This window comes from Gossypium hirsutum, chromosome A08, assembly GCF_007990345.1.
Source record: "Gossypium hirsutum isolate 1008001.06 chromosome A08, Gossypium_hirsutum_v2.1, whole genome shotgun sequence".
NCBI classification, from domain to species: domain Eukaryota; kingdom Viridiplantae; phylum Streptophyta; class Magnoliopsida; order Malvales; family Malvaceae; genus Gossypium; species Gossypium hirsutum.
This window is the reverse complement of record NC_053431.1, coordinates 13,457,837-13,465,888: the sequence shown is the minus strand read 5'-3', so window position 1 is coordinate 13,465,888 and position 8,052 is coordinate 13,457,837.

Here is an 8,052-nt window from a genome sequence, read left to right as displayed (position 1 = left end):
AGCTTTTTCACTTTTAAGCAACTGAAGTTGCTTTTCATGATCATCATGAACTTTAGAAAGTAAATTATGCAAAAGTTTAAATTCTTCTTCTTAAGCTCATTAATTATTTATTGCATTTTGTTCACTTTCTCTTCATGTTCATGATTGATTTTGGAAAGCAAGTCATTTTCAATTTTCAAATTTGAAATATTTTTTTTATGTTTTGAATTCATGACTTCAAATTCCAAACTCAATTCATCATAGGCATGTTGCAACTCATCAAAAGAATAAGAATTTGAAATAGCTAAATTAGAAGTTACCTTTTGTTTCTTCATCGGATAAGTCCTCATCACTCGAAGTAGCAACATTGACCTTGTATTTTTTTTTGCTAGACCCCTTCTTCAACCATTAGGGACAATCAAACTTGATGTGTCCCAATTTTTTGCACTCATAACAAACGATGGGAACTTTCTCCTTGGTTGATTCAATGTTGAGTCCTTCCTTCTTTTGGAATTGTCTTCTTTTGTTTGACCTCATGAACCTCTTGAATCTTCTTGCAAAGATTGTTATCTCATCATCATCATCATAATTACTGAAGTCTTCATCCTTCTCACAAGTTGTTGATTTGAAGGAAACTCCCACTTACTTTGGAGCTTCTTTGATTTCTTGTGCATTGTGGTTGATCTTCATTTCATATGTAAAAAAGGAACCAATGAGCTCACCTATAGACAGTGATTTGAGATCTTTTGATTCTTCTATTGTCATCACTTTAGCTTCCCAAGACGTCGGGGGACTATTCAACATCTTCTGTACTATCTCCTTTCTGGGATAAGTCTTTCCAAGGGCTTTGAGACAATTGATGATATCGGAGAAGCGATCGAATATCTCATTGATTCCTTCTTCTAGTTTTTCCTGAAATAACTCATAATAAAATGTGAGAAGACTTATCTTGGACTCCTTGACTCTACTTTTCCCTTCATGGGTGACTTCAAGCTTGTCTCATATTTCTTTTGCATTGTCACAAAAGGAGACTCTATTGTACTAATTTGAACCAAGAGCACAAAATAGAGTGTCCATAGCTTTTGCATTTAATTACACCTTCTTGATATTATTATCATCCTATTCACTCTCTTCCTTTGGGACAATAACACCTACGACCCTCTTTATTGGAATAGATGGCCTATTAGTAATTATCCTCTAAACTTCATAGTTATTAGCATGGATGAATAGCTTCATTCTTGTTCTCCAATATGAGTAGTTGGTGCCATTAAATAAAGGAGGCCTTATGGTGGAATGCCCTTCATCCAATATGGTAGAATTTTGCTCCAATGCCATGAAATAAATTTCTTGACCTGTGGCTTCCATCTTGGATATCTTAAGGATCTTCTCTCTTGGTGGTAAAATCATCTCTAGAGTTCTAGCTCTGATACCAATTCTCAGCCTGATGGAATAAACCGAAAATGTCAAGAGGGGGTGAATTGGCCTTTAAAAATTTTGGTGAAAACAAAGACAAAAATGAAACAATGACACAATGAATTTAGAGTGGTTCAGCCTCAATTGCTTACTTCACTACTTAACTTTGCACCACTAAGGATTTTCCTAAGTTCACTAATTTGTTCAACCTTTGAGGACAATGTTTAACCTTACAACTTCTTAAGATTTCTACCCCAAATCTTAAGTTACAAACCCCCTTAAAGAGATACAAATAAGTAAACAAAGAAACAATTCTTACAAGATTAAGTTGTTTGCAAAATGAAGCTCAAATACAATAAAATACACTTGAGAAAGAGAATAGAGATAAAGCTTACAGATGTATGTAAGAAGAATGTGAAAGTATTAAGCTCTAAGGTTGTTTGCTTGATGATTTTTACTTGGAAGTGTTTTTCTTATTACTGTAGGTCTTTGGAAGATGGTATTTATACCCCCTAATAGATTTCCAACCGTTGAGGTTGTTGGTGTAGTGAATATGGTCGTTGGGGGTATAAAACCAGAGTATTTAATTCACCTACAACCACGAGTATCGGTACCAAATAAAAGGGTGTCAATAATTTTTGTAATAAATGCTGATTCAATGACCGTTAGGATTTATTAATCGATACCAAAAAATATTTTATCGATACTTTTTGAAATAGGTATTGATACCGGATTGATACTTTGTATGATTCATAAGAAACATAATGCTATTTTGGTACTATTTTTAACAAAGATATCGATTATTTTTCAGAAAGTATCGATACAAAAAAATGGTATCGATAATTTTTAGGGCTTCTAAAATAGAATGCATGTTTGGTCTCAATTTTTCAAAGGATATCGATAATTCCAAAAATACCGATACTTAGCCAAATGGTATTAATACTTTTCGGCCTGGAGAAATTCTAACTCATTCGAAAATCATTTTGATGTGTTAAAATGGTTTTAACTTGACTGAAATCATTTTGACTTGGTTAAAATCATTTTCACTTGATTTTAAAGTTATTTCAAAATTTTCTAAGAGTTTAATGTAAATATTCAAAGTTTTATTTCTTAGACTTCAAATTTAAAAATCATTTTTTTCAATTTTAACTTATACTCAAAAATACTTAAATTTGTTATATCAAAATTTTTTATCAAATAAAGCTTGGTTTAACATGTTTCAACCACCCATGTGTGACACACGGATGTGTGGTAGCCCGTGTGCAGCGAAAATGAGCCTTTTTGTGCAAGTTACATATCATCCAAGCAAAGTGACCTGTAATATCATTTTGTACCATTAAAACATACTCCAGAACATATGCATTTCAAGCCAAAACATCAATTCACGTGATCATTTGAATATACAACTAATATGCCCTCATGGCACCAACAAAACATTAAACTCAAATAAAATACAATTCATACCAAAGCTATTAATCATTTTATACCACAATCTATTTCACATGCATTATACCATTCAAAACTTTTCCATTTCCATCAATCTTCAAAGTACCAAATTTGACATCAAACCAAATGTAACATACCAAAACATATACCTTCACTTAACAAGTCAAAACATCTTATGTACATGCCACAAGTAACCGAGTTCAAAACATCAAAAGTTTACCGAATCGAGAGACAGTAGGTGTGTGCTTCTCGTTGATCTGATCCACACATTCCAGACATCCAAAATCTTCAGAACAGTAGTAACATGAGTACATATTTAAAATACTTAGTAAGCTCATAAAATATAAACATTTACTTGCCTCAATTTCTTATCACATGCAAAACCATTAAGTATTACAATTATACCTATCAAGAATTCACACAACACCATTAACATATAAGGTTTTGAGCTCTAACACATCTATAATATCATTTGTTCACATTTTTCCTTTCAAACATAATTATATCTTATTTTCAAATCATATACATTATTTTGCCAACATTCCATGGCATATCGTTACATTTTCATTCACAATATTATCTAATGAAACTTCGTTAAATAAATCTGTACACAGGTGAAAGTAATAGTGTTTGGTTACTCATTTGGGTTAAACCTACACGAATAATGAATCATAGTGCGTAGTTACCTGTTAAAGTTAAACCTGCACGAATCGGATAATAGTGACTGGTCACCCGTTAGGGTTGATATGCCCCAAATAATATATTTTTGTTTCTGTAAAATTTTTTAATACAACTGTGTATCTGCTTCAGTGGTTAAATGTTCTGGGAGTGTGTGAGAGGTCTTACCCTTGGAAAGTTTTTGTTTTTTTTGGAATTAACCCTGCCTCTATTCAGTGGGCTTATATTTAATTATCTGTAAATTTATATCAGAATTAGTTTGCTAGTTTGAATGGTAAGGGGATTAGGTTGTTTGAGGTCCTGTGTTCGAATCCTTACGCAAGCAAGATAGTGTATTTTTGCTCAGTTAACTAGAAGAGTTTCAGTGGAGCTTAACTTCTGAGGTAGTTGTATGTAGTAGGGTTAGTGGGAGAAAATCAAGGGATTTTCAGTCACATCTTGATTTTCTTTCCTTTTGTCAAAGTTTTCTTTCAATTTTTTGGGACCTCTGTTCTCTTCTCCTCTTCCTGCAGAAATTCTGTCTCCCATTTTCTCTATTTGTTTTGATTTATGTTTCAAATTTGTCTCCCCTTTGCGCACCTGTTGATTACATCATTCGGTAAGTTCAGTGTGATTTCAATCTTAAGGGTTTTGGGCTAGTGTTTTAATAGGAATTTTGGGTTTGCATTTGTGTAAGGAAAGAGCAAATTTTTTTGGTACTCCTATAGCGTTTTAAGCATTAAGGGTTTCTTTTCGTCATCGGTAAGTATATGGATAAATTGTTGGATGTAGTGAGTTTCTGTTGTATTATAGTTCCGTTTAGTTTTCGAAGATGATATTGAAATTGGGCATTTGGATACGCTATTTTTAGGTTTCAAGAGGCTTAGGAGCGGTTTCGCATCAAACCAATAATAGGTGTGTACCCGAAATGCAGAAAAACGAGATTTAACAAAAGCCATAAATGTAACACCCCTATCCCGTAATCGTCGTCGGAATAGGTAAGGGGCATTACCAGACAGACAGAACATTTTAGACAGATTCAGAATACAGATATCACATAACATTAATACATAAGCAATCATCAACAATTCATCCCTTATGATGGTCTATGAGACCTAAAACATACTTTTAAGGAAAGTCGGGACTAAACTGAACACATTCATAAATTTCAGAAATCAGAAAAAATTTTCAATTCTGTTGAGGTCACACCTCCGTGTGACTAGGCAGTGTGCCTCACACAGGCACCAGACACGCTCATGTGATCCAACCGTGCCAAAACAGAGCATACACACTGACTTTCACCCACGGCCAACAGTCACGCCCATGTGCTATGCCCATGTGATACTTAGCTAGCTACTAACTTGAGCCCACGGCCATATGACATGCCCATGTGTCTTAACCATGTAATCTTAAGAGGTTACTGCTTTGCATACATGACCACAAGGTACACCCGTGTTCCCTGACCGTGTGGCACAATACAGGCTTGGTTTAAGCCAACTTGCCACCCCTATTTGGGTCATTCCTACAAGCAATATTAAACAACTTATATACCAAAATTTTCAGCCAATTCCAAGTTCAAAACATGTTTCATTATAACTAAATCATATTCATTCAATAACCTATTCAAATCCATACAAAAACACATTAAAAATCTTATTATAACAACATGCCAAAATACTCATTTCAAAACTTACTTATGGCACCTTCTAACCGATGCTTAAACTTACCATTTCCTCAACTTGGCATATTTCAAAATGACCACCACATTAAAGGCTATCTAACCATTAGAAGCATACACAATTTGGCATCACAAACCATTACCAAAACTAAGCACAAACATGCCATTTGCTAGCCAACTCTCAAGGCATAACATATATACATATCAAAGCTTAAATACATATACATTCTCGTCTATACATACCATACCTAAAAATATTTACATTTTCAAAAGTACCAAAATGAGTTCGATAGTATGGTGTTGATCCTTGACGGTCCTCGAGCTTGTGGTAGCTTCCATATTTATAAAACAATTCAAACACACACACAAAGTAAGCTTTCAAAAGCTTAGTAAACTCGTACTAAAATTATCAACAGTATATAAACATAAAACATCAATACATAAATATATATAAATTCTCAAATCATCTGTCAAATCTATACCAATCCGATCCATAAGTTCATAATAATTCAATGAACTTCACCTAGATAATATCATCCACCACAATGGTATCATACATACCTGGATCTTCCCATACTTATTCACTTTCATTCTTACCTCTTGCTTGAGTAATTCAAGACTTTCCGTAAATTATTCATACTTTAACATCCACACACTTAGTGCTGTAAGGGTTAGCCAAAGCTAAAATGATTTCGCACACTTAGTGCCATTTCAGTTAGCCGAAGCTAAGTTGGTATTGCACACTTAGTGCCTTATATAGCCGAAGCTATTACAATTCGCACACTTAGTGCCATTTGTAGCCGAAGCTATATTAAACCGCACACTTAGTACCAAGTATAGTCGAACAACATTATGCTCAAATCGTAATCAAATATCTATACAATTTATGCATTACCAAAGCATTAAAACATAGCTTTAACATCATTTATTACGTACGAACTTACCTCGCACTAGGAATTGTCAATTTGAATTGTCTACTCGATAACCTTCGACTTTCCTCGATCTAAGTCCGAATTCCTCCTTTCTTGATCTATATGTTTTCAAAATTAACCCTTTTATTCACCAAATAATTCAGTTCAATTCATAAACACATATTTAGGGCATTTTACAAACTAGCCTTCACATTTTCACATTCCGACACTTTAGTCCCTATTTCACAAATTCACAAATACACATAATTTGCATATACACAAGCTTAGCCGAATTCTCCTAGTAGTCATACTAGTCCACACATTTCATTTATTTCACATTTTAGTCCCTCAAAATAACATTTTTACAATTTAGCCCAAATTGCTCAAATTCATCGAAAATCCAAAAAGAAAACATTCATACCCAACATTAAGCTTTCTTAATCCATCATATAACATCACAAAGCTCATGAATTCATCGATGGCACATTTTAAAATCATCAACAAAATCAGAAATTGAGGCATGGGCTAGTTACAATACTTAACAACGATCACAAAAATGTAGAAATTATCAAAAACCGGTCAAAACTCATATCTTAATTAAGCCTTGTGTGTGTCGAAACTTAAAGCTCTTCAAACATAGGTTTTCTTTTCTATTTTCGGTAGATTAACATACATAATGACCTTATTTTTCATGTTTTGTTATAATAATATTTACATAATAAACATTTTACCATTATAACCTTTGTTAAACCATTATAAAATCACATAATGGATGGTTATTAATGTCCATTCAAACTTCCAATGGTCAAATAACCACATAAGGACCTCTCATTTACAAAGCCATATCAAATAGACACTTTAACAAGTAACAGGCAACTTTTACATTTTATGCGATTAGGCCCTTTTTCAAAATTAAGCATGCAAACATTCAAATTTTCATACGAGACTTTCACACATGCTCATTCACATATATTAGGCACGGAAAATAACATTAAAATATTTTTTTCTAATACGGATATGTGGTCTCAAAACCACTATTCTGACTAGGGTCAAAATCAGACTGTTACAATTCTCCCCCCTTAGGGATTTTCGTCCCCGAAAATATTACCGTTAAACAGATTTGGATATTGTTGTTTCATAGCATCTTCAGGCTCCCACGTGGCCTCTTCAATACCATGTCGATGCCACATCACTTTAACTAATGGAATTTTCTTATTACGTAACTCTTTAACCTCTCATGCTAAGATTCAGATCGGCTTCTCTTCGTAAGTCATATCAGACTGAATTTCAATCTCAGATGGATGAATTACATGCGAAGGATCAGATCTGTATCGTTGAAGCATCGATACGTGGAACACATTGTGAATCTTTTCTAACTCTGGTGGTAACAACAATTTATATGCTACTGGCCCAATACACTCGATAATCTCATACGACCCGATGAACCTCGAACTCAACTTGCCTTTTCTACTAAACCGAAGCACTTTCTTCCACGAAGACACTTTCAGAAACACTTTTTCGCTGATCTCAAACTCAATGTCTTTTCTTTTCAAATCTGCATATGATTTCTGATGATCAGAAGCTGCTTTCAAACTATCTCGGGTCACTTTCACTTTCTATTCGGTTTCTTTTATCAAATCAACCCCGTGAATCTTATTTTCACTAAGCTCAGACCAGTATAACAGAGTTCTACACTTTCTACCATATAAGGCTTCGTACGGTGACATTTTAATGCTCAACTAAAAATTGTTATTATAAGCAAATTCAATCAAAGGTAGATATTGTTCCCACGTACCTTCAAACTCAAGAATGCAACATCTCAACGTATCCTTGAGTATCTAAATAATCCGTTCAGATTGACCATCTATTTGTGGATGAAAAGCAGTGCTAAAATGCAATTTAGTACCCAGAACATCTTGCAATTTCTTCCAGAATCGCGATGTAAATCTCGGGTCTCTATCTGACACT